The following is a 26,740-nucleotide window of genomic DNA, read 5'->3' as shown; positions in this document are numbered from 1 at the left end:
AGATTGCATCAAATCATCAACGATATGTTTAGTAAAAGCTTTATTTTGACTATAAGCATGAGGAGAATTTAGCACGGATTGCAACAAGGAAATACAATCTATCAAATAGAAATTATCATAATTAAATTCCTTGAAATCCAAAATAGTGGGTTCATTGCTATTTAAAGTTTTGACCTCTTCAATCCCACTTTTAACCATTTTTGCATCAAGATCTAAAAACTCTGAATTTTTGGAACGCCTTGTAGGTAAAGGTGGCTCATCTTCAGTCCCATCATTATCAAGATTCATGTTTCAAAACGAAGATTTAATAGGGGACACATCAATAACTTTTAGATCTTCATCTTTATTATCATGAAAACTAGAAGAACACGCCTTCACAAGGCAATCTTTCTTAGCACGCATCCTAGCGGTTCTTTCTTTGCACTCATCAATGGAAATTCTCATGGCTTTGAGACACTCATTGATATCATGCTTAGGAGGAATAGATCTAAGTTTCAAAGAATCAACATCAAGAGAAATTCTATCAACGTTCCTAGCCAACTCATCAATCTTAAGCAATTTTTCCTCAATCAAAGCATTGAAACTCTTTTGCAAAGTAATAAATTCTTTAATATTATATTCAAAATCAGAGGGCATCTTATTATAATTTCCATAAGAATTGTTGTAGGAATTACCATAATTATTAGAGGAATTACTAGGAAACGGCCTAGGATTAAAATTACCTCTATACGCGTTATTAACAAAATGGTTCCTACCAACAAAATTCACATCCATAGATTCATTATTATTCTCAATAAAAGTAGACAAAGGCATATCATTAGGATCAGTTGGAGCATTCTTATTAGCAAACAATTTCATAAGTTCATCCATCTTTCCACTTAAAACATTAATTTCTTCTATCGCATGAACTTTTTTATTAGTAGATTTGTCGGTGTGCCATTGAGAATAATTAACCATAATATTATCTGGGAGTTTAGTAGATTCTCCTAAAGTGATTTCCATAAAAGTGCCTCCTGCGGCCGAGTCTAAAAGATTTCTAGAAGCAAAATTCAATCCGACGTAAAATTTTTGTATATTCATCCAAAGATTCAAACCATGTGTAGGGCAATTACGTATCATTAATTTCATCCTCTCCCAAGCTTGTGCAACATGTTCATGATCAAGTTGCTTAAATTTCATAATCTCGTTTCTAAGAGAGATGATTTTAGCGGGAGGAAAATACTTAGAGATAAAAGCATCTTTGCACTTATTCCATGAATCAATACTATTTTTAGGCAAAGAGAAAACCAAGCTTTAGCACGATCTCTATGGGAAAAAGGAAATAGCTTCAATTTAACAATATCATTTTCCACATCTTTCTTCTTTTGCATATCGCACAAATCAACAAAGCTATTTAGATGGGTAGCAGCATCTTCACTAGGAAGGCCGGCGAATTGATCTTTCATGACAAGATTCAACAAAGCAGCATTAATTTCACAAGATTAAGCATCAGTAAGAGGAGCAATCGGAGTGCTAAGAAAATCATTGTTGCTGGTATTGGTAAAGTCACACAAACACACGAGCAAACAAGAAACAAGCAAAAATACAAATAGAAAAAGGAGAAGGGGAACGGGAAAAGAGAGGGCGAGAGGAAAAGAGGGCGAATAAAACGACAAGGGTGAAGTGGGGGAGAGGAAAATGAGAGGCAAATGGCAAATAATATAATGCGAGGGATAAGAGTTTGTGATGGGTACTTGGTATGTCTTGACTTGACTTGGCGCGAATCTCCCCGGCAACGGTGCCAGAAATGGCTCATTGACGGGAGATAAAATTTTGACTTGACTTGGCGTGAGTCTCCCCGGCAACGGCGCCAGAAATCCTTCTTGCTACCTCTTGAGCACTGCGTTGGTTTTCCCTTGAAGAGGAAAGGGTGATGCAGCAAAGTAGCGTAAGTATTTCCCTTAGTTTTGAGAACCAAGGTATCAATCCAGTAGGAGATCACGCTCAAATCCCACGCACCTACACGAACAAATAAGAACCTCGCAACCAACGCGATAAAGGGGTTGTCAAGCCCTTCACGGTCACTTACGAGAGTGATATCTGATAGATATGATAAGATAATATTTTTGGTATTTTTATGATAAAGATGCAATGTAAAATAAAAGGCAAAAGAAATAACTAAGCATTGGAAGATTAATATGATGGAAGATAGACCCGGGGGCCATAGGTTTCACTAGTGGATTCTCTCAAGAGCATAAGTATTACGATGGGTAAACGAATTACTGTCGAGCAATTGATAGAATTGAGCATAGTTATGAGAATATCTAGGTATGATCATGTATATAGGCATCATGTCCACGATAAGTAGACTGAAACAATTCTGCATCTACTACTATTACTCCACACATCGACCGCTATCCAGCATGCATCTAGAGTATTAAGTTCATAAGAACAGAGTAATGCTTTAAGGAGGATGACATGATGTAGAGGGATAAACTCATGCAATATGATATAAACCCCATCTTTTTATCCTCGATGGAAACAATACAATACGTTCCTTGCTTCCCCTGCTGTCACTGGGAAAGGACACCGCAAGATTGAACCCAAAGCTAAGCAGTTCTCCCATTGCAAAAAAGATCAATCTAGTAGGCCAAACCAAAGTGATAATTCGAAGAGACTTGCAAAGATAAACCAATCATACATAAAAGAATTCAGAGGAGAATCAAATATTGTTCATAGATAAACTGGATCATAAACCAACAATTCATCGGATCTCGACAAACACACCGCAAAAGAAGATTACATAGAATAGATCTCCAAGAAGAACGAGGAGAACTTTGTATTGAGATCCAAAGAGAGAGAAGAAGCCATCTAGCTAATAACTATGGACCCGTAGGTCTGAAATCAACTACTCATACATCACCGGAGAGGCCATGGAGTTGATGTAGAGGCCCTCCGTGATCAATGCCCCCTCCGACGGAGCTCCGAAAAAGGCCCCAAGATGGGATCTCCTGGGTACAGAAGGTTGCGGCAATGGAATTAGGTTTTCGTGGTGCTCCTGGATGTTTGGGGGGTACGTGGACTTATATAGGAGGAAGAAGTACGTTGGTTGAGCAACAGGGGGCCCACAAGGGTGGAGGGCGCGCTCAGGGGGGTAGGCGCACCCCCTGCCTCGTGGCTTCCTCTGTTGTTTCTTGACGCCCACTCCAAGTCTCCTGGATCACGTTTTTTGAGAAAATCATGTTCCCGAAGTTTCATTCTGTTTGGACTCCGTTTGATATTTCTTTTCTCCGAAACCCTAAAATAGGCAAAAAAAACAGCAATTTGGGCCGGGCCTCCGGTTAGTAGGTTAGTCCCAAAAATGATGTAGAAGTGTAAAATAAAGCCCATTAACATCCAAAATAGATAATATAATAGCATGGAGCAATAAAAAATTATAGATACGTTGGAGACGTATCATGGTGAAACTGGTCCATAATGAACAGTGTATCACTTTATACCCATTAACGCCCATTATTCCATTGGGCCATTTCCAGCCCGTGTTTATCTTTTGGCCCATTTATTCTTGGGCTGATTTGCAGCATTCGATTACTTATTATCCGTTTCTGGCTTGTTCCGGTTGTGGGCCGAATTCAGCCCGTGGTTAAAATCGGCCTAATTGTGGCCCATTAATCCGTTGGTCTGTTTTCATAGCGTCATCAAATACGACGGATTAACGATGGCCCGTTATGGTCGGCCCATGAATAGATAATTCAATCTCTAGCTCGTTTACGACCCATAATGTAGTCCGTTATTGGCCCATGTTTGGCCAACCAATCATACGGCCCGTAGAAGGCCCATTGATTCTAGGGCCCGTAGAAGGTCCATTGTTTCTATGGCCCGTAGAACTATGGCCCATTGGAGGCCCATGGTCACTATAGTAGATATGTAGCCCATGGTTACTGTGGCCTAGTTTTAAAAAATAGGTTATTACGGCCAGTAGCAAACAGCGGAAAAAGAACTGTAGTGACTACAAGAAAACAACTAAACAAGACAATATAAGGAAATAAATAAGAAATCAACTAACCGCTAGGCTATTACGGCTATTACACATATTACATCCACTGGGCATCAAAGTTTGCCACCAGTGCAAATATAGAGAACAAAGCAACATATTACATAGACTGGCCGTCTAAATTGGCCTCCAGTGCAAATAAACGTGGTAGCAAAACAAGTCCATAACTGAAACAACTTTAGAAGAGCTCAAGAAACGTTATCCTGGGTACCCACCATGTTGGCAATAAGCTTAGAAAGCTTATTAGCTTTCTCCTGTTTGGTGCTAAAATCCTCCAACGCTTGCTGTTGCACCAGAAGTATGCATCTGAATTCTCTAGGGACTTCTGCAGTTGTTCGACTTCTTGTCGCAGCATAGCTGAGCGATGTCTTTCAGCTTGTAGTTGAGACTCAAGAAACCGAACTGATTAAGATAGTGAGTTCGAATAGCTTATGCCAACAGTAGTGGCCAGTAACTCGAACACTACACCAAGACAGGACTTTGGGGTTGTCTCACTATCAGAATTCTAAAAGAAGAAACAAGTAGACACATAACATGTTTAGCATGTACTAGTATATGAAACTAATTTCGGTGAACTATTTCATTAGTAAGGTGGACAGGATTAAACTACCAAGCCTTCTATTGCCAAGTAGTACATAATAAGAGCATCAAACAAACATATATCTATGTCCTATGGTCACTTCATTGTCTTGCCAAATCAAAATAGAGACACGGTTTAAATCATATTAGTTCAAGACAAAGCAGCACTGAAAGAATACAAAGCGTGGGAAACTACATGACACAACAAGATTTCAGATGGGTACCACGGGTCTACATGTACAACAACACTATTGGTTCTTTTGTGATGCTAGTAATGTGCATGATATGAGAAGTCAACTGTATACACAATTGAAATTGAAATCAACAAAGCTATTTATAAGAGCAAACCTGTTAAAGAAACATGCGTAAACATACTTGTTGTGCCATTGGAGTTTCGATTGGACCCTTCAATTTAAAAATAAGTTTGTATGAGTAAATACAATGATACAAGAGGAAAGCAGTATGCACGATAGCAATGAAACCTTAAATGAGAACAGTTGTTCTTCAGGTTTCAGCACTTGTTCTACACAGACAAAGTACGGTAAGATGCAACCATATAGTACTTCAAAATAAATAATGAACTCATAGACCTTACTACATTCTTGGTTTGGGACTAGTACAGAACAAGGTGCTCCCAGTCATCGTCCAGTAAATGTGTCTCAGGAAAACGTAAGGGAATTTGATGAGTTTCTTTGCCAGTGAAGTATGTTTTCTTTAGGTAATTCTGATATTGCCACCAATCATTCTTGAAGATAGCAGAGGTATTAGCACATGTACCTCATCTTGAGTATCCAAATCGGTCCTTATCTATAGAGAAAAATGGGAAAAATTTCTGTATTATAACTGTCATGGAAGTACAATGTATGGGACAAAGCAAAGTAATTGCCATGAATAACATTACTTACACATAGCTCATGTACGAACACCTGCAACTGGCATTTTCCTTCATATTCATGAAGGAAATATGCCCTAGAGGCAATAATAAAGTTGTTATTTATATTTCCTTATATCATGATAAATTTTTATTATTCATACTAGAATTGTATTAACCGGAAACTTAGTACATGTGTGAATACATAGACAAACAAAGTGTCCCTAGTATGCCTCCCCTTTGTGTTCTATCAAACATCTCAACATAACTGGGTGATTATAAAGATGCTCTACAGGTGTCTCCGATGGTGTTTGTTGAGTTGGCATAGATCGAGATTAGGCTTTATCACTCCGATTGTCGGAGAGGTATCCCTGGGCCCTCTCGGTAATGCACATGACTATAAGCCTTGCAAGGAATGTGAATAATGAGTTAGTTACGGGATGATGCATTACGGAACGTGTAAAGAGACTTGCCGGTAACGAGATTGAACTAGGTATGATGATATTGATGATCGAATCTCGGGCAAGTAACATACCGATGACAAAGGGAACAATGTATGTTGTTATTCGGTTTAACCGATAAAGATTTTCGTAGAATATGTAGGAGCCAATATGAGCATCCAGGTTCCGCTATTGGTTATTGACCGGAGATATGTCTCGATCATGTCTACATAGTTCTCAAACCCGTAGGGTCCGCACACTTAACTTTCGATGACGATTTGTATTATGAGTTATGTGATTTGATGACCGAAGTTTGTTCGGAGTCCCGGATGAGATCACGGACATGACGAGGACTCTCAAAATGGTCGAGACATAAAGATCTATATATTGGAAGGCTATATTCATACATCGGAAAGGTTCTGAGTGGTTTGGGTATTTTTCGGAGTACCAGAGAGTTACGGGAATTCGTCGGGGGAAGTATTGGGCCTTCATGGGCCTTAGTGGACATGAGATAAGGGCCACAAGGGGAGGCCGCGCGCCCCCTCATGGGCTGGTCTAAATTGGACTAGGGAGGGGGCGGCGCCCCCCCTCTTTCCTTCTCCCTCTCCTCTCTTCCTTCTACTTGAGTAGGAAAAGGGGAAACCTACTCCTACTAGGAGTAGGAATCCCCCTTTGGGCGCGCCCCTTGTGGCCGGCCCTCCTCCTCCTCCCCTCCTTTATATACGGGGGAGGGGGGCACCCCATAGACACACAAGTTGATCTTTAGCCGTGTGCGGTGCCCCCCCTCCACAGTTTTACACCTCGGTCATATTGTCGTAGTGCTTAGGCGTAGCCCTGTGCCGGTAACTCATCATCACCGTCACCACGCCGTTGTGCTGACAAAACTCTCCCTCGGCCTCAACTAGATCAAGAGTTTGAGGGACGTCACCGAGCTGAACGTGTGTAGATCGTGGAGGTGCCGCGCATTTGGTACTTGGATCGGTTGGATCACGAAGACGTTCGACTACATCAACTGCGTTATTAAACGCTTCCGCTTTCGGTCTACGAGGGTACGTGGAGACACTCTCCCCACTCATTGCTATGCTTCTCCTAGATAGATCTTGTGTGATCATAGGATATTTTTTGAAATACTACGTTACCCAATAGTGGCATCCGATCATGTGGGCGATAATAGTCATACTGCTTACCAGCATGTCATACTATGATTCGGCGGTATTGTTGGATGAAGCGGCCCAGACCGACATTACATGACCGCGTTCATGAGACTAGTTCTACCACTGTGCTTCGCACACAGGTGGCTAGTGGGTGTCTGTTTCTCCAACTTTAGTTGAATCGAGTTTGACTACGCCCGGTCCTTGTTGAAGGTTAAAACAACACACTTGACAAAAAATTGTTGTGGTTTTGATGCGTAGGTAAGAACGGTTCTTGCTAAGCCTGTAGCATCCACGTAAAACTTGCAACAACAAAGTAGAGGACGTCTAACTTGTTTTTGCAGGGTATGTTGTGATGTGATATGGTCAAGACATGATGAGATATAAATTGTTGTATGAGATGATCATGTTTTGTTAAAGTTATCGGCAACTAGCAGGAGCCTTATGGTTGTCTCTTTATTGCATAAGATGCAAGCGCCATATAATTGCTTTACTTTATTGCTATGCTATAGCAATAGTTGCAAAAGCAATAGTTGGCGAGACGACCATGTGACAACACATTGATAAAGATCAAGATGATGGACATCATGGTTTCATGCCGGTGACGATAGAGATCATGATGGTACTTTGGAGATGGAGATCAAAGACACAAGATTATGATGGCCATATCATGTCACATATTTTGATTGCATGTGATGTTTATCTTTTATGCATCTTATTTTGCTTAGTACGATGGTAGCATTATGAGATGATCCCTTACTAAAATTTCAAGGTATAAGTGGTCTCCCTGAGTATGCACCGTTGCGACAGTTCTTTGTGCAGAGACACCACATGATGATCGGGTGTGATAAGCTATACGTTCACATACAGCGGGTGCAAGCCAGTTTTGCACATGCAGAATACTCAGGTTAAACTTGATGAGCCTAGCATATGCAGATATGGCCTTGGAACACTGAGATCGAAAGGTTGAGCGTGAATCATATAGTAGATATGATCAACATAGTGATGTTCACCATTGAAAACTACTCCATCTCACGTGATGATCGGACATGGTTTAGTTGATATGGATCACGTGATCATTTAGATGACTAGAGGGATGTCTATCTAAGTGGGAGTTCTTAAGTAATATGATTAATTGAGCTTTAATTTATCATGAACTTAGTCCTGATAGTTTTTGCATATCTATGTTGTAGATCAATTGCTTGCGTATAGCTTCCCCGTTTTATTTATGATATGTTCCTAGAGAAAAATAAGTTGAAAATTGATAGTAGCAATGATGCAGACTAGGTCTGTGATCTGAGGATTATCCTCATTGCTACACAGAAGAATTATGTCCTTGATGCACCGCTAGGTGACAGAACTATTGCAGGAGCAAATGCAGACGTTATGAACGTTTGACAAGCTCGGTATGATGACTACTTGATAGTTTAACTGCACCATGCTTTACGACTTAGAACCGGGACTTCAAAAACGTTTTGAATGCCAAGGAGCATATAAGATGTTCCAAGAGTTGAAATTGGTATTTCAGACTCATGCCAGAGTCGAGAGGTATGAGACCTGTCGGTGTCAAAACCGGCGGATCTCGGGTAGGGGGTCCCGAACTGTGCGTCTAAGGCGGATGGTAATAGGAGGCAGGGGACACGTTGTTTTACCCAAGTTCGGGCCCTCTTGATGGAGGTAAAACCCTACGTCCTGCTTGATTTATTCTTGATGATATGGGTAGTATAAGAGTTGATCTACCACAAGATCGGAGAGGCTAAAACCCTAGAAGCTAGCCTATGGTATGATTGTATGTTATTGTGTCCTACGGACTAAATGTTGGGGATTGTAGCAGAAATTTTAAAATTTTCTACGCATCACCAAGATCAATCTATGGAGTAATCTAGCAACGAGGGGAAGGAGAGTGCATCTACATACCCTTGTAGATCGCTAAGCGGAAGCGTTCAAGTGAACGGGGTTGATGGAGTCGTACTCGTCGTGATCCAAATCACCGATGATCCTAGTGCCGAACGGACGGCACCTCCGCGTTCAACACACGTATAGCCCGGTGACGTCTCCTACGCCTTGATCCAGCAAGGGGAGAAGGAGAGGTTGGGGAAGACTCCATCCAGCAGCATCACGACGGCGTGGTGGTGGTGGAGGAGCGCGAGACTCCAGCAGGGCTTCGCCAAGCACTACGAGAGACGAGGAGGGAGAGCGGTAGGGCTGCGCCAACAGGGAGATTGAATCGCGTGTTGGGCTGCCCCTTTGCCTCCACTATATATAGGGGGAGAGGGAGGGCTGCACCCCCACCTAGGGTTCCCACCCCAAGGGGTGCGGCAGCCCTAGATCCCATCTAGGGTGGCGGCCACAAGGGGGAGAGGGGGAGGCGCACCTAGGGTGGGCCTTAGGGCCCATCTGCCCTAGGGTTTGCCCCTTCCCCTCTTGGAGGCGCCTTGGGCCTTGGTGGGAGGCGCCCCAGCCGATCCAGGGGCTGGTCCCTTCCCACTATTGGCCCATGTAGGCCTCCGGGGCTGGTGGCCCCACCTGGTGGACCCCCGGACCCCTCCGGTGGTCCCGGTACACTACCGGTGATGCCCGGAACAATTCCGGTGGCCAAAACCATACTTCCTATATATCAATCTTTACCTCCGGAACTCCTCGTGATGTCCGGGATCTCATCCGAGACTCCGAACAACATTCGGTAACCGCATACATACTTTCCCTATAACCCTAGCGTCATCGAACCTTAAGTGTGCAGACCCTACGGGTTTGGGAGTCATGCAGACATGACCGAGACAACTATCCGGTCAATAACCAACAGCGGGATCCGGATACCCATGCTGGCTCCCACATGCTCCATGATGATCTCATCGGATGAACCACGATGTCAAGGACTTAATCAATCCCGTATACAATTCCCTTTGTCTAGCAGTATAGTACTTGCCCGAGATTCGATTGTCGGTATCCCGATACCTTGTTCAATCTCTTTACCGGCAAGTCTCTTTACTCGTTCCGTAACACATCATCCTGCGATCAACTCCTTGATCACATTGTGCACATTATGATGATGTCCTACCGAGTGGGCCCAGAGATACCTCTCGTTTACACGGAGTGACAAATCCCAGTCTCGATTCGTGCCAACCCAACAGACACTTTCGGAGATACCTGTAGTGTACCTTTATATCCACCCAGTTACGTTGTGACGTTTGGCACACCCAAAGCACTTCTACGGTATCCGGGAGTTGCACAATCTCATGGTCTAAGTAAATGATACTTGACATTAGAAAAGCTTTAGCAAACGAACTACACGATCTTTGTGCTAGGCTTAGGATTGGGTCTTGTCCATCACATCATTCTCCTAATGATGTGATCCCATTATCAACGACATCCAATGTCCATGGTCAGGAAACCACAACCATCTATTGATCAACGAGCTAGTCAACTAGAGGCTTACTAGGGACATGGTGTTGTCTATGTATCCACACATGTATCTGATTTTCCTATCAATACAATTCTAGCATGGATAATAAACGATTATCATGAACAAGGAAATATAATAATAACCAATTTATTATTGCCTCTAGGGCATATTTCCAACAGTCTCCCACTTGCACTAGAGTCAATAATCTAGTTCACATCGCCATGTGATCAACACTCACAGGTCACATCGCCATGTGACCAACATCCAAGAGTCTTGGGTTTGATCATGTTATGCTTGTGAGAGAGGTTGTAGTCATCGGGTCTTGCCATATTCAGATCCCTATGTATTTCGCAAAACTTTATATCGTAGATGCTGCTACCACGTTCCACTTGGAGCTATTCCAAATTGTTGATCCATTATACATATCCGGTATCTCTACTCAGAGCTATCCGGATAGGTGTTAAGCTTGCATCGATGTAACTCTTTACGTCGAACTCTTTATCACCTCCATAACGGAGAAACATTTCCTTATTCCTCTAAGGATAATTTTTTACCGCTATCCGGTGATCTACTCCTAGATCACCTTTGTACCCTCTTGCCAGACATGTGGCAAGGCACACATCAGGTGCGGTACTTCAGCATGGCATACCGTATAGAGCCTATGACAAAAGCATAGGGGATGACCTTCGTCCTTCCTCTTTCTTCTGCCGTGGTCAAGCTTTGAGTCTTACTCAACTTCACACCTTACAACTCAGGTAAGAACCCCTTCTTTGACTGATCTATTTTGAACTTCTTCAAAAACATGTCAAGGTGTGCGTTCTTTGAAAGTATCATCAGGCGTCTTGATCTATTTCTATAGATCTTGATGCCCAATATGTAAGTAGCTTTATCCAGGTCTTCCTTTGAAAAACACTATTCAAACAACCGTTTATGCTTTCTAGAAATTCTACATTATTTCGGATCAACAATATGTCATCCACATATACTTATCAGAAATGTTGTAGTGCTCCCACTCACTTTCTTGTAAATACAAGTTTCTAGCAAACATTGTATAAACCTAAAAGCTTTGATCACTCCATCAAAACATATATTCCGATTCCAAGATGTCTGCTCTAGTCCATAGAAGGATTGTTGGAGCTAGCATACCTTTTAGCATTCTTAGGATCGTCAAAACCTTTTATTGTATCACATACAACTTTTCTTACGAAAACTGGTAAGAAAACTTGTTTTGACATCCATCTGTAAGATTTCATAATTGAAAATACAGCTAATGCTAACATGATTCCGACGGACTTAAGCATCGCTAAGGGTGAGAAATTCTCATCGTAGTCAACTCCTTGAACTTGTGAAAAGACTCTTTCCCACAAGTTGAGCTTCATAGATGGTAACATTACCGCCCATGTCCGTCTTCTTCTTAAAGATCCATTTATCTCAATTGTTTGCCGATCATCGAGCAATTCCACCAAAGTCCATACTTTGTTCTGATATATGGATCCTATCTCGGATTTCATGGATTCTAACCATTTGTCGAAATATGGGCCCACCATCGCTCCTCCATAGTTCGTAGGTTCATTGTTGTCTAACAACATGATATCTAAGACAGGATTACCATACCACTCAGGAGTAGTACATATCCTTGTCGACCTACGAGGTTCGATAGAAACTTGATCCGAAGCTTCATGATCACTATCATTAACTTCCTATTCAACAGATGTGGGCGCCACAGAAAACATCTTTTTGTGTTGCGTCACTTTCTGTTTAAATAAAGGTTCGACAACCTCATCAAGTTCTATCTTACTCCCACTCAATTCTTTCGAGAGAAACTCCTTCTCAAGAAAGGACCTGTTCTTAGCGACAAACAATTTGCCCTCGGATCTGAGATAGAAGGTATACCCAACTGTCACCTTTGGGTACTCTATGAAGATGGGTTTTTCCGCTTTGGGTTCGAGCTTCTTCGGCTGAAGCCTTAAGCATCGCAGCCCCAAACATTAAGAAACGACAACTTTGGTTTCTTTCCAAACCATTGTTCATATGACGTTGTCTCAACGGACTTAGATGGTGTCCTATCTAAAGTGAATGCAGCTGTCTCTAACGCATAACCTCAAAATGAAAACGGTAGATTGGTAAGAGACATCATAGATCGCACCATATCTCATAGGGTTCGATTATGATGTACGGACACACCATTACCTTGTGGTGTTCCAGGTGGCTTCAACTGTGAAACAATTCCATAATGTCTTAAGTGATTGCCAAACTCATAACTCAGAAAATCCCCTTTTGATTAGATCGTAGGAACATGATCTTATTGTTATGATGATTCTTAACTTCACTCTGAAATCGCTTGAACTTTTCAAATGTTTCAGACTTGTGCTTCATTAAGTAGATATACCTATATCTACCCAAATCATCAGTGAAGGCGAGAAAATAGCGATATCCACCGCACGCTTCAATTTTCATTGGATCACACGCATCGGCATGCATGATTTCCAACAAGTCACTTGCCCGTTTCATTGTGCCTGAAAACGGAGTCGTAGTCATCCTGCCCATGAGGCATGGCTCGCATGTGTCAAGTGATTCAAAATCAAGTGACTCCAAACATCCATCAATATGGAGTTTCTTCATGCATCTTACGCCAATATGACCTAAGCGGCAGTGCCACAAGAAAGTGGTACTATCATTATTAACTCTACATCTTTTGGCGTGAACATGTGTATTACCATGACCGAGATTCAATGAACCATTCACATAGGGTGCATGACCATGAAAGGTATCATTCATGTAAACAGAATAACCATTATTCTCTAATTTAAATGAATGACCGTATTGCAATGAACATGATCTAATCATATTCATGCTCAACGTAGACACCTGATAACATTTATCTAGGTTCAATACTAATCCCGAAGGCAGATGGAGTGTGCGATGGTGATCAACTTTGGAAACACTTCCAACACACATCGTCACCTCCCCCTCAGCCATTCTCCGTTTAGTCCGTAGCTTTTACTTCAAGTCACCAATAATAGCAACTGAACCGGTATCCAATACCCAGGTGCTACCAGGAGTACTAGTGAGGTACACATTAATAACACGTATATACTTTGTTGAAGTTTCCAGCCTTCTTATCTACCAAGCATTTAGGGTAATTCCGCTACCAGTGACCGTTCCCCTTACAATAGAAGCACTTAGTCTCGGGTTTGGGTTCAACCTTGGGTTCCTCCACTGGAGCGGCAACTGGTTTGCCATCCATGAAGTTTCCCTTCTAGCCCTTGCCCTTCTTGAAACCAGTGGTCTTGTTAAACACTTGATGCTCCTTCTTGATTTCTACCTTTTGCGGTCTTAAGCACCGCGAACAGCTCCGGGATGAACTCCATCCCTTGCATGTCATAGTTCATCACGAAGATCTAGTAGCTAAGTGATAGTGCCTAGAGAACTCAATCACTATCTTATCTGGAAGTTTAACTCCCAGTTCATTTAAGTGATTGTAGCACCCATACATTCTGAGCACATGCTCACTAGCTGAGCTATTCTCCTCCATCTTGTTGGCAAAAGAACTTGTCAGAGGTCTCACACCTCTCAACACGGACATGAGCCTGAAATCCCAATTTCAGCTCTTGGAACATCTCATATGTTCTATGGCGTTCAAGACGTCATTGGAATCCCGATTCTAAGCCGTAGAGTATGGTGCACTAAACTATCAAGTAGTCATCAGGACGTGTCTGTCAGGTGTTCACAACTTCCACAGACGACGTTGTAGGGGATTGCACATCGAGCGGTGCATCAAAGACGTAAGCCTTCTGTGTAGTAGTGAGGACACTCCTCGGACTACGGACCTAGTCCGCATCAATGCTTACAATATCTTTCAACTTAATCTTTCTCTAGGAACGTATTGAAACAGGGAGCTACAACGTGAGCTATTTATCTACAACATATTTGCAAAGACAATTTAGACTATGTTCATGATAATTGAGTTCATCTAATCAAATTATTTAATGAACTCCCACTCAGATAGACATACCTCTAGTCATCTAAGTGAAACATGATCCGAGTCAACTAGGCCGTGTCTGATCATCACGTGAGACAGACTAGTCAACATCGGTGAACATCTTCATGTTGATCGTATCTTCTATACTACTCATGCTCGACCTTTCGGTCTTCCGTGTTCCGAGGCCATGTCTGTACATGCTAGGCTCGTCAAGTCAACCTAAGTGTTTTTGTTGTGTAAATCTAGCTTACACCCGTTGTATTCGAACGTTAGAATCTATCACACCCGATCATCACGTGGTGCTTCGAAACAACGAACCTTCGCAATGGTGCACAGTTAGGGGGAACACCTTTCTTGAATTTTTAGTGAGGGATCATCTTATTTAAGCTACCGTCGTTCTAAGCAAATAAGATGTAAAACATGATAAACATCACATGCAATCAAATAGTGACATGATATGGCCAATACCATTCGCTCCTTTTGATCTCCATCTTCGGGGCTCCATGATCATCGTTGTCACCGGCATGACACCATGATCTCCATCATCATGATCTCCATCATCGTGTCTTCTTGAAGTTGTCACATCATCTATTACTTCTACTACTATGGCTAACGCTTTAGCAATAAAGTAAAGTAATTACATGACGTTTATGTTGACACGCAGGTCATAAGTAAATAAAGACAACTCCTATGGCTCCTGCCGGTTGTCATACTCATCGACATGCAAGTCGTGATTCCTATTACAAGAACATGATCATCTCATACATCACATATATCATTCATCACATCCTTTGGCCATATCACATCACAAAACACTTGCTGCAAAAACAAGTTAGACGTCCTCTAATTGTTGTTGCAAGTTTTTTACATGGCTGCTATAGGATTCTAGCAAGAATGTTTCTTACCTACGCCAAAACCACAACGTGAATTGCCAATTTCTATTTACCCTTCATAAGGACCCTGTTCATCGAATCCGATCCGACTAAAGTGGGAGAGACAGACCCCCGCTAGCCACCTTATGCAACTAGTGCATGTCAGTCGGTGGAACCGGTCTCACGTAAGCGTACGTGTAAGGTTGGTCCGGGCCGCTTCATCCCACAATACCGCCGAACCAAGATAAGACTAGTAACGGCAAGATAATTGACAATATCGACGCCCACAACTACTTTGTGTTCTACTCGTGCATAGAAACTACGCATAGACCTAGCTCATGATGCCACTATTGGGGATCGTAGCAGAAATTTTAAAATTTTCTACGCATCACCAAGATCAATCTATGGAGTAATCTAGCAACGAGGGGAAGGAGAGTGCATCTACATACCCTTGTAGATCGCTAAGCGGAAGCGTTCAAGTGAACGGGGTTGATGGAGTCGTACTCGTCGTGATCCAAATCACCGATGATCCTAGTGCCGAACGGACAGCACCTCCGCGTTCAACACACGTATAGCCCGATGACATCTCCTACGCCTTGATCCAGCAAGGGGAGAAGGAGAGGTTGGGGAAGACTCCATCCAGCAGCTGCACGATGGCGTAGTGGTGGTGGAGGAGCGCGGGACTCCAGCAGGGCTTCGCCAAGCACTACGAGAGACGAGGAGGGAGAGGGGTAGGGCTGCGCCAACAGGGAGATTGAATCGCGTGTTGGGCTGCCCCTTTGCCTCCACTATATATAGGGGGAGAGGGAGGGCTGCGCCCCCACCTAGGGTTCCCGCCCCAAGGGGTGCGGCAGCCCTAGATCCCATCTAGGGTGGCGGCCACAAGGGGGAGAGGGGGAGGCGCACCTAGGGTGGGCCTTAGGGCCCATCTGCCCTAGGGTTTGCCCCCTTCCCCTCTTGGAGGCGCCTTGGGCCTTGGTGGGAGGCACCCTAGCCCATCCAGGGGCTGGTCCCTTCCCACTATTGGCCCATGTAGGCCTCCGGGGCTGGTGGCCCCACCTGGTGGACCCCCGGACCCCTCGGGTGGTCCCGGTACACTACCGGTGATGCCCAGAACAATTCCGGTGGCCAAAACCATACTTCCTATATATCAATCTTTACCTCCGGACCATTCCAGAACTCCTCGTGACGTTTGGGATCTCATCTGGGACTCCGAACAACATTCGGTAACCGCATACATACTTTCTCTATAACCCTAGCGTCATCGAACCTTAAGTGTGCAGACCCTACGGGTTCGGGAGTCATGCAGACATGACCGAGACAACTCTCCGGTCAATAACTAACAACAGGATCTGGATACCCATGCTGGCTCCCACATGCTCCATGATGATCTCATCGGATGAACCACGATGTCAAGGACTTAATCAATCCCGTATACAATTCCCTTTGTCTAGCGGTATAGTACTTGCCCGAGATTCGATCATCGGTATCCCGATACCTTGTTCAATCTCGTTACCGGCAAGTCTCTTTACTCGTTCCGTAACACATCATCCTGCGATCAACTCCTTGATCACATTGTGCACATTATGATGATGTCCTACCGAGTGGGCCCAGAGATACCTCTCGTTTACACGGAGTGACAAATCCCAGTCTCGATTCGTGCCAACCCAACAGACACTTTCAGAGATACATGTAGTGTACCTTTATAGCCACCCAGTTACGTTGTGACGTTTGGCACACCCAAAGCACTCCTACGGTATCCGGGAGTTGCACAATCTCATGGTCTAAGGAAATGATACTTGACATTAGAAAAGCTTTAGCAAACGAACTACACGATCTTTGTGCTAGGCTTAGGATTGGGTCTTGTCCATCACATCATTCTCCTAATGATGTGATCCCGTTATCGACGACATCCAATGTCCATGGTCAGGAAACCACAACCATCTATTGATCAACGAGCTAGTCAACTAGAGGCTTACTAGGGACATGGTGTTGTCTATGTATCCACACATGTATCTGAGTTTCCTATCAATACAATTCTAGCATGGATAATAAACGATTATCATGAACAAGGAAATATAATAATAACCAATTTATTATTGCCTCTAGGGCATATTTCCAACACTAAAACCCTCCGGTTTATATAGACACCAGAGAGGGTTAGGGTTACACAAGGTTGGTTACAAAGGAGGAGATATCCATATCCGTACTGCCTAGCTTGCCTTCCACGCCAAGTAGAGTCCCATCCGGACACGGGACGAAGTCTTTGATCTTGTACCTTCATAGTCCAACAGTCCGGCCAAAGGATATAGTCCGGCTGTCCAGAGACCCCCTAATCCAGGACTCCCTCAGTAGCCCCTGAACCAGGCTTCAATGATGATGAGTCCGGCGCGCAGTGCTGTCTTCGGCATTGCAAGGCGGGTTCCTCCTTTGAACACACAGAAGAGTTTGAGTACCAGGATAGTGTCCGACCCTGCAAAATAAATTCCACATACCACCGTAGAGAGAATAATATTTCCACAAATCTTAATCTGCTGACATGCTTTGCCAACATGACATCAGGCCTTGGCTCGTTGATTATTCGAACCGTTTTTCTTCAACCAGCTCCACACATAACGCGAGGCGGTTTCTTGACACGTCTTGTCAAAGCAGAGATCGTGTTCCCCTAATTACGGGATTCTCATCAATACGGTCGTGGGTAACCCAACCGTGCCTAGGACTCCTAGATTTTAGGCAAGTCCCAAACGGCCACTAGGAGGACGCTTGATATTCACCCTCTTTATAAAGGGACAAGGCTTTTACTTATTTTCCTCCCGTGCTCAATCAAATCCTTCCCCCGCCTCGAGTTCTAACACCCGAAGCCCAGGTCAGGTGCTTCGGACCTTCAATCATGTCCGGATCTAGCGTTCAAGGCTGGTGGATGCCCTCCTCCGTTACGGAAGAGGATATCAAGAAGTTGAGGGAGGCAAGATACCTGACCGCCGAGGTTTCGCATCGGCTGCCTGCGCGAGGGCAGGTCGTCCCTACTCCCGAACCCAACAAGAATGTTGTGTTCATCTCCCACTTCCTCTGAGGTCTAGGCATCACTCTGGATCCCTTCGTTAGGGGTTTGATGTTCTATTACGGGCTAGATTTCCACGATCTAGCCCCGGACTCCTTTCTCCACATCGTGGCATTTATTATCATATGTGAGGCCTTCCTCCGCATTACCCCTCACTTAGGCCTGTGGCTTAAGAACTTTAACGCGAAGCCGAAGATGGTCGAGGGGCAGCATGTAGCGTGTAGAGGCGTATCAATAAGCAAGATCGTTGGAGCTCCATGGCCAAAGGGTTCCTTTCTAGAGGTGTCTGGATTATGGCAACGGGAGTGGTTTTACATCACAACTCCCAGAAGTGCCAAGTGGGTGGCTGCCCCTGCTTTCCGCTCGGGCCCTCCACCACAACTGATGTCATGGATCAGCAAAGGGCTGAGTTGGGGTCCAGCCAAGGACGTGCCTATATTGCAAAGCCGTATTCAAGATCTCTTCGAAGGAGATTTCAGTCTGGTTATGGTGGTGCAAGTCATGCTGGTTCGTCGAGTCCAGCCTTGCAAACGCCGGCCCCTCTGCATGTAGGAGTTCAATCCAGAAGGACCGCGCACTATTTAGAATTTCCTCGGCCTGACGCACGAGGAGATGTATAAATCATTCTTCGGACCCCAAATAGAGTGTCCGGATACTACCGAGGACATGGGCCTGAGCAGCAACCGCACTGCTGACCAAGTAAGTAATCCTCTAGCCAAACACACCGTCTTTCATTTATCATGACGTCATTCTGAGAAATCGCTCTTTGACCAGGACTGGCTAACAAAGGCGAAGATGATTCAGTGTTCGGCCCCCCTTCCTGAGGGTTTGGACAATCCGGTACTGGAAAAGATGCTCGAGCTAGCACCTTGCCCGGAGCCCTCAAAGGAAGATAAATGGGGGAGTAATGAGGGCAAAAGCGGGCCCCCATCGCTACCAATTCCAACCGAGGGAATGAGCGCCTCCGTGAAGGAGGATAACCAAGGGGAAGAATCTGACCTTCTCTCACTTCGGGGAAGGAAGAGGACTGCCTCTGAAGATCCGGAAACGAAGGTTTCCAAACTGGAGAAGAAATCTCCACCAGAGGCTCCCGCCTTGGAGGGTGCTCTTGCCGCACAAAGTCCGCGCGGGGATCAGCCCTCTAACGAGCTGTAAGTAATCAAAAAGTACTTTAATAATGAAAATATGCTACCTTACCTCTGAGGAAAATAACCGAAGCATTTATCTTGCAGTTTGGATCTTAGCCCTTCTCAGCAGAGCTCGTCTTCGGGGGATCTTCTTCCGGAGATGATGGAGAGCGAAACGCCTCCCCCGGACTCCCCCGCTCAAGAAGCGGGCGACCTTGAAGTGTCGTCACGGAGGGCCTCGCCGGATCAGGTGAGGCCAATAATCCTATGGTCGCCCGAAGTCCCCAGTGTCCGGCTCAGGAAGAGAGCGACCAAAAGAATACGACACCATCTGGTATGTGGTCGGACGCACTAAGGGATCTGCTAGAGTGAGCAATTATCTCAGAAGAACACCGTACATTGATGGGTACAATGATGGAAAGGATTTCGTCCGCCGAAAGCGGGTTACATGAAGCCTTTACGAGTCTACTGACAGGTTTTGAGGTACGTGAAATGATATACATTTGTGATAGTACCACACATTTTTAGGTGTGCCCTGTGTAGATAGTAGCCCCTGAGACTTTGGTTGTCACCGAGAACGGCGGCAAACAGAGGATCGTAGTCCCAGGTAATAACCATACCGCATTTATGTGCAGGTGGTGGAAGCGCTGGTGGCTAGCCAGACTAATGAGTTTGCCGAACTAAAGCGGCAACCGGATGCGGTAGATGCCGACATTGAGCTTGTTAACAAGCGGCTTGACGAGGCACAAGGTAAGTAATGTTTTCTGGTGAATGTCACATAGGAAGAGCAGCGTGATGCCAGTATCTTTAATATGTTGTGACTATAGATGGAGCTGCCACCGTGGAGATCCTTCGGGCAGAACTTGCCCGAGCCAAAGAACAAGCAATGATTAGTAATGCAGCTGCTTTGAAGGTGGCCGAAGAGTTGAGAGCCGAGAAGGCCGCGCATTGTGAGAGCAAAGAGAAAATGGCGAAGATGGCTGTAAAGTTAAAAGACACTGCCGACCATTGCCAGTTCCTTGAAGAAGAAAACCGAGCGAAGGCGACGGACCTTGAAAAGGCCACGATGGTGACAAAAGACACCCGCTCTGCTATGAGAGCGAAGAAGGAGGAACTGCGTGAAGCCTGTGATATTGTGGCTGGGAAGCCCTTTTTGTTGCGAAGGAAGTTCGGAGATCCGCGGTATGCCCCTCTAGATCGGCTGTGGAGTTTGGCGGATGCATATCTGGACTTGGCGGCGAGCGCTGTCGATGCGGCCGAATACTTCCGAGGTCAGACAGATCGGGAAGTGGACAAGCTGTTCTGGTCGCAGTTCAACATGCCAGAGCGTCCGCTTCCATTGACCGATCAGCTAGCTGAATGGGCCGAACTCAGTAGGTTGTCCGGACTTGCCATGAGGTCCGTCGTAGATCATCTGTGGCCGGAAAAGCTGAAGCCGAACAGCTATTTCAGCTTAGTGTAGCAATTCCTTGGTGCGGTGCCGCGCATCAATGCGATGAGGAGGTCGGCATGCATAGAAGGCTCACGGATGGCCCTTGCCCGTGTCAAAGCATACTGGGAAGAGATGGATGCTACCACTGTCGCGGCGCAGGGTTCGGCCATAGGCCGAGTGGCTGCCGAGCACTATTTTGAAGAAGTTCTTGAGGGTGCTCATTTGATAGAGGCCCAGTGCTCGAAGAATATTATGTTTGAATGACATGTATTCCCATTGTAAAAAAATGTTTTTATTGAATTTATCAAGGTTGTATTTATACTTGTGCCCGAAAGTATTGTGATGCCTCCTGTGCGGCCGTTTATGTATACATGTGTATAACCTGAAAGATTGCAGTCGTCGGCTTCAGCCCCCACGCATATAATGCAGGGGTGTTCGCAGAAGACGCATGTTCACACTTAATCCTACGTCTTGGTCCTAATAAGGAGGTGATAGCGCAGCGAACTAGGCAACCGGACTATAATGCTTTAACAATTTCACTTAGCCATAGGAGTTTGACAGTGGGGCTACTATATAGCCCCTCGTGGCTCCGCACTCATCCGAATTCGGGGTGCGTACATGCCTGGCTGGGAAACGACCCTTCGTTAAGGCGGAGGAATTCTAACATTCCGATAGGTCATCGAGTGGTTGACCAGTCTCACGCTATATCATGACATTCAGTTTTCGGCTTTCTCTACTGAGGTGCTCGTCCGGATGAACCGGGGCACAATCGCAGTAGTTCTCCTGGTGCCGCCTTAGCCGATAGAGCGGAATGTAAGGCAGCAAAACATAGGAGCCGGGCAAACCCAACATTTGACAAGGAGATGATTCAGAGCTAATCCATATAAGGCCAAACTCGTGACGCCGAACACTCCCTAAGGTATTCGGTCTTTATGGTATAAACCGGGCCTAAACAGTGCCCTTTGTAAGAAGCCCCTGGTGTCCAGGTACATGCATTATTCTGACGTGGCCACATGCCAAGACGTCAGCATCGTTCTCAATAGTACTGAGAATCCGAGGGATGTGTATCAACAAGAGATAGTAAGAAAGGTTTACGCAGGGTCTTAATCTAAAAAGAATCCTTGGAGCGGGTCCTTGCTGCATGTCCGCGCCTGTGTCTCCATTGTGCCGTATCCTGGACGGGTGTAGAACGATGGTCATCTGTAAAAGAGAGGAACATAAGTGACAAGTTGTCGTGCGAAAAGGTAGGTTTAAAGAAACAATGTACAATTCAGGATGAGTAAAAGTTGCCACTTGTCTGCGCGCGTTGAGCCCCTTGTATTTGTAATAGGGGTGTGGCCATCAAACCTGTATGAATTACATATAGCTGCGCCGGACTCGTCTAACCGTGTCCGTGGTCTTGACGACCTATCGAATGCTTTGGTTGGTGAGGCCGTTTTAGTGTGTGGCTGCCAAGGCAGCCACACTCTCTTTGGCGCGCAGGGATCGCTCAATATTTCCATTTACTATAATGATGCCACGTGGACCGGTCATCTTAAGCGTGAGGGAAGCGTAATGCGGTATTGCATTAAAGCGAGCAAAAGCTTTGCGTCCAAGTAGTGCTTGATAGCCACTTTGGAATGGCGCAATGTGGAAGGTTAAATTTTCGCTACGGAAGTTATCGGGGAAGCCGAATATAACCTCTAGTAGCAGGGAGCCCGTGCAATGAGCCACTAGGCCTAGCATTACTCCTTTAAAGGTAGTATTGCTGTGGTAATTTTTTGTTGGGTCTATCCTCATTTTGCGGACTGTGTCCTAATATATCAGGTTTAGACTGCTGCCACCGTCCATTAGGACTCGTGTGAAGAGGTATCCGCCAATTATTGGGTCTAATACCAAGGCAGTCCATCCTGCACGCTGGATACTTGCTGAGTAATCCCGATGGTCGAAAGTGATCGGCTGAGACGACCAGTGGCAGGACTCCGCGGTGATAGGCCCTTGGGCATATTTCTTTGGGAGTGCCGCTTTGTTTCTCCCCTTGATCACGTATAACATGTTTACTGTTTTGACTTCTGGTGGAAATTTCTTTTGTTCCCCAGTGTCTTGCTTGAGAGGCTCATCCTCATCTTCGCTTGGTGTATCCTCCCCCTTGTGTATGGCGTTGAGCTTGCCGGACTGCTTGAAGACCCAACATTCTCTGTGGGTATGATTAGCGGGTTTACCAGGGGTGCTATGGATCTGACATATTTGGTCCAAAATTTTGTTTAGGTTGGACAGTTCGTCTCTGCTGCCTTTAGAGGGCTGCTTTTGCTGACCTGGCTGAGAGCTTCTGAATCCGGCATTTACCGTCGTGCTCTTCGGGCTGTCTTATTTATTCCGGCGCTTATTATTTTTGCTGCGTCATGATTTCCCATTTCCATCTCTAACTTCGGATGTACTTGGGTCGCTGGTGCTGCATCGGTCTAGCCAGCTGTCCTCGCCCGCACAAAAGCGGGTCATGAGGCTTGTTAATGCTGCCATTGTTCTCGGCTTTTCTTGGCCGAGGTGTCTGGCAAGCCATTCATCTCGGACGCTGTGCTTAAAAGATGCCAAGGCTTCGGCGTCCGGACAGTCGACTATTTGGTTCTGTTTAGTAAGAAACCTGTTCCAAAGCTTTCGGGCTGACTCTCTGGGCTGTTGAGTTATATGACTCAAATCGTCCGCATCCGGAGGGCGGACATAAGTCCCTTGAAAATTTGCCTGAAAAGCGTCTTTGAGCTCTTCCCAGCTTCCAATGGAGCTTTCGGGGAGGCTTTTAAGCCAGTGCCGAGCTGGCCCTTTGAGTTTGAGGGGTAAATACTTAATGGCGTGGAGATCATCTCCTCGAGCATATGGATATGGTGGATATAGTCCTCAATCCAGACCCCAGGGTCTGCTGTTCCGTCGTATGCCTCTTTGTTTATGGGTTTGAATCCCTCTGGAAATTCATGGTCCAGCACCTCGTCGGTGAAACATAGGGGGTGTGCGGCACCCCTGTATCTGGGTGTACCACGTTGTTCGGATGTTTTTTGTGTTGCATCGTATGCTGGAGTGCGCTTGCGTGGTCCATAGATGGATCTAGTTGTGCCATCCTTTTGATGCGATCCCTCGCGTGGATCGCGTATTGGCTTATGTGCGGCGTTGTTTGCCGCTCTATGTTGGCCGTGAGGTCGTCTATCCGGCCAGATGGCCATTTTAATTTTTGGTTGCGGGGAATCTAAGGCCTCCTCATCGAATTCAGGTAGCAACTTCCGCTTCGGGTAGCTCTTGGTGGGGCGATTACCGCCGTACTTCGCTGTTGTGTTGAGTACTTTACTCCATCTGATTCTGAGTGTGTCTTGTGCAGCCTTGAGCCTTTGCTTCTGCTTTTTGAGACTCCTCGCGGTGGCAACAAGACTTTGACGGGCATTCCGTTGCTCCGGGTGTCTGTCCGGTGTGATGTCGTCCGGACTATTATCTTTGACAGAGTCGGGTTGTTCGGTTTGATTCTCCGTGTTGTCGTGGTCCGGCGATGGTTCACCCTGCTCTAACGCTGGGTCTATATGATCGTTGTTTCTGCCGAGGCAGGAGTTGGAGCGGCGCTTACGCCGCCGCTTTGACTGCTTCTCGAGGGGACAACCCTTCGTTGCGTCCTTCCGTTCCTCGTCATCGTTTTCTTTTGGTGTGTCCACCATGTATACTTCATGTGATGAAGTGGGCGTCAAGTGCCCTATGGGCAGTGGTTCCTGTTCGTCTCCTGCATCGTCGTCCATACTGTCGATGTCTTCGGAGTCAAAGTCGAGCATGTCGGTTAAGTCATCGACAGTGGCTACTAAGTGGGTGGTGGGTGGGTGGAGAATTTCTTCGTCATCCGCATCCCAATCCTGCCGGACATAGTTTGGCCAGGATTCTCCTGACAAGGAGAGAGACTTTAATGAATTCAGTATGTCGCCGAAGGGCGAGTGCTGAAAGATATCCGCAAAGGTGAACTCCATGATTGGCGCCCAGCCGGATTTGATAGGCCCGAGTGCAGGCGGTTCGGAGTCCGTGGCCGGGGAAGGATCCGACAGTTTGGCAACATGGCTCTCGTGAAGGGTAAGGTCGATATTCGGCTCGATCGCCGCTGAGGATACAGCCTCCGTGACGGGGTCTATCCACCCGTCCATGGATGGCGCGACTGGCTCCGAATTGAGGCTCGGAGCGGCTGCCGGTGCGATCTCGGGTAGGGGGTCCCGAACTGTGCGTCTAAGGCGGATGGTAACAGGAGGCAGGGGACACGATGTTTTACCCAGGTTCGGGCCCTCTTGATGGAGGTAAAACCCTATGTCCTGCTTGATTATTCTTGATGATATGGGTAGTACAAGAGTTGATCTACCACGAGATCGGAGAGGCTAAAACCCTAGAAGCTAGCCTATGGTATGATTGTATGTTATTGTGTCCTACGGACTAAAACCCTCCGGTTTATATAGACACCGGAGATGGTTAGCGTTACACAAGGTCGGTTACAAAGGAGGAGATATCCATATCCGTACTGCCTAGCTTGCCTTCCACGCCAAGTAGAGTCCCATCTGTACACGGGACAAAGTCTTCAATCTTGTACCTTCATAGTCCAACAGTCCGGCCAAAGGATATAGTCCGGCTGTCCGGAGACCCCCTAATCCAGGACTCCCTCAAGACCTCTGACAAGTACTTTGCCTACAAGATGGAGGAGAATAGCTCAACCAGTGAGCATGTTCTCAGATTGTCTGAGTACTACAATCGCTTAAATCAAGTGGGAGTTAATCTTCTAGATAAAATAGTGATTGACAGAGTTCTCTAGTCACTATCACCAACTTACTGGAACTTCGTGATGAACTATAATATGCAAGGGATGATGAAAACGATTCTCGAGCTCTTCGTGATGCTAAAATCGATGAAGGTAGAAATCAAGAAAAGCATCAAATGTTGATGGTTAACAAGACCACTAGTTTCAAGTAAAAGGGCAAGGGAAAGAAAGGGAACTTCAAGAAGAATGACAAGCAAGTTGCCACTCCCATGAAGAAGCCCAAAGCTAGACCCAAGCCTGAAACTGAGTGCTTCTACTGTGAAGGAAATGGTCACTGGAAGCGGAACTGCCCCAAATACTTGCGGGATAAGAAGGATGGCAAAGTGAACAAAAGTATATATGATATACACGTTATTGATGTGTACTTTACTAGTGTTCATAGTAGCCCCTGGGTATTTGATACTGGTTCAGTTGCTATGATTAGTAACTTGAAACAAGAATTGCAAAATGAACAAATACTAGTTGAGGGCAAGGTGACGATGCGTGTTGGAAGTGATTCCAAGGTTGATAAGATCACCATCACACACTCCCTTTACCTTCGGGATTAGTGTTGAACCTAAAATAAATGTTATTTGGTGTTTGCATTGAGCATAATATGATTGGATCATGTTTATTGAAATACGGTTATTCATTTAAGTCAAAGAATAATTGTTATTCTATTTACATGAATAATACCTTCTGAGGTCATACACCCAAGGTGAATGGTTTATTGAACCTCGGTCGTAGTGATACACATATATATAATATTGATGGCAAAAGATGCAAAGTTGATAATGATAGTGCAACATATTTGTGGCACTACCGTTTAGGTCATATTGGTGTAAAGCACATGAAGAAACTCCATGCTGATGGGCTTTTGGAATCACTTGATTATGAATCACTTGATGCTTGCGAATCATGCCTCATGGGCAAGATGACTAAGACTCCGTTCTCCGGAATAATGCAGCGAGCAACTGACTTATTGGAAATAATACATACTGATGTATGC

This window comes from Triticum aestivum, chromosome 7A, assembly GCF_018294505.1.
Source record: "Triticum aestivum cultivar Chinese Spring chromosome 7A, IWGSC CS RefSeq v2.1, whole genome shotgun sequence".
Taxonomy (NCBI): Eukaryota; Viridiplantae; Streptophyta; class Magnoliopsida; order Poales; family Poaceae; genus Triticum; species Triticum aestivum.
Note: the sequence above shows the minus strand (reverse complement) of the source record.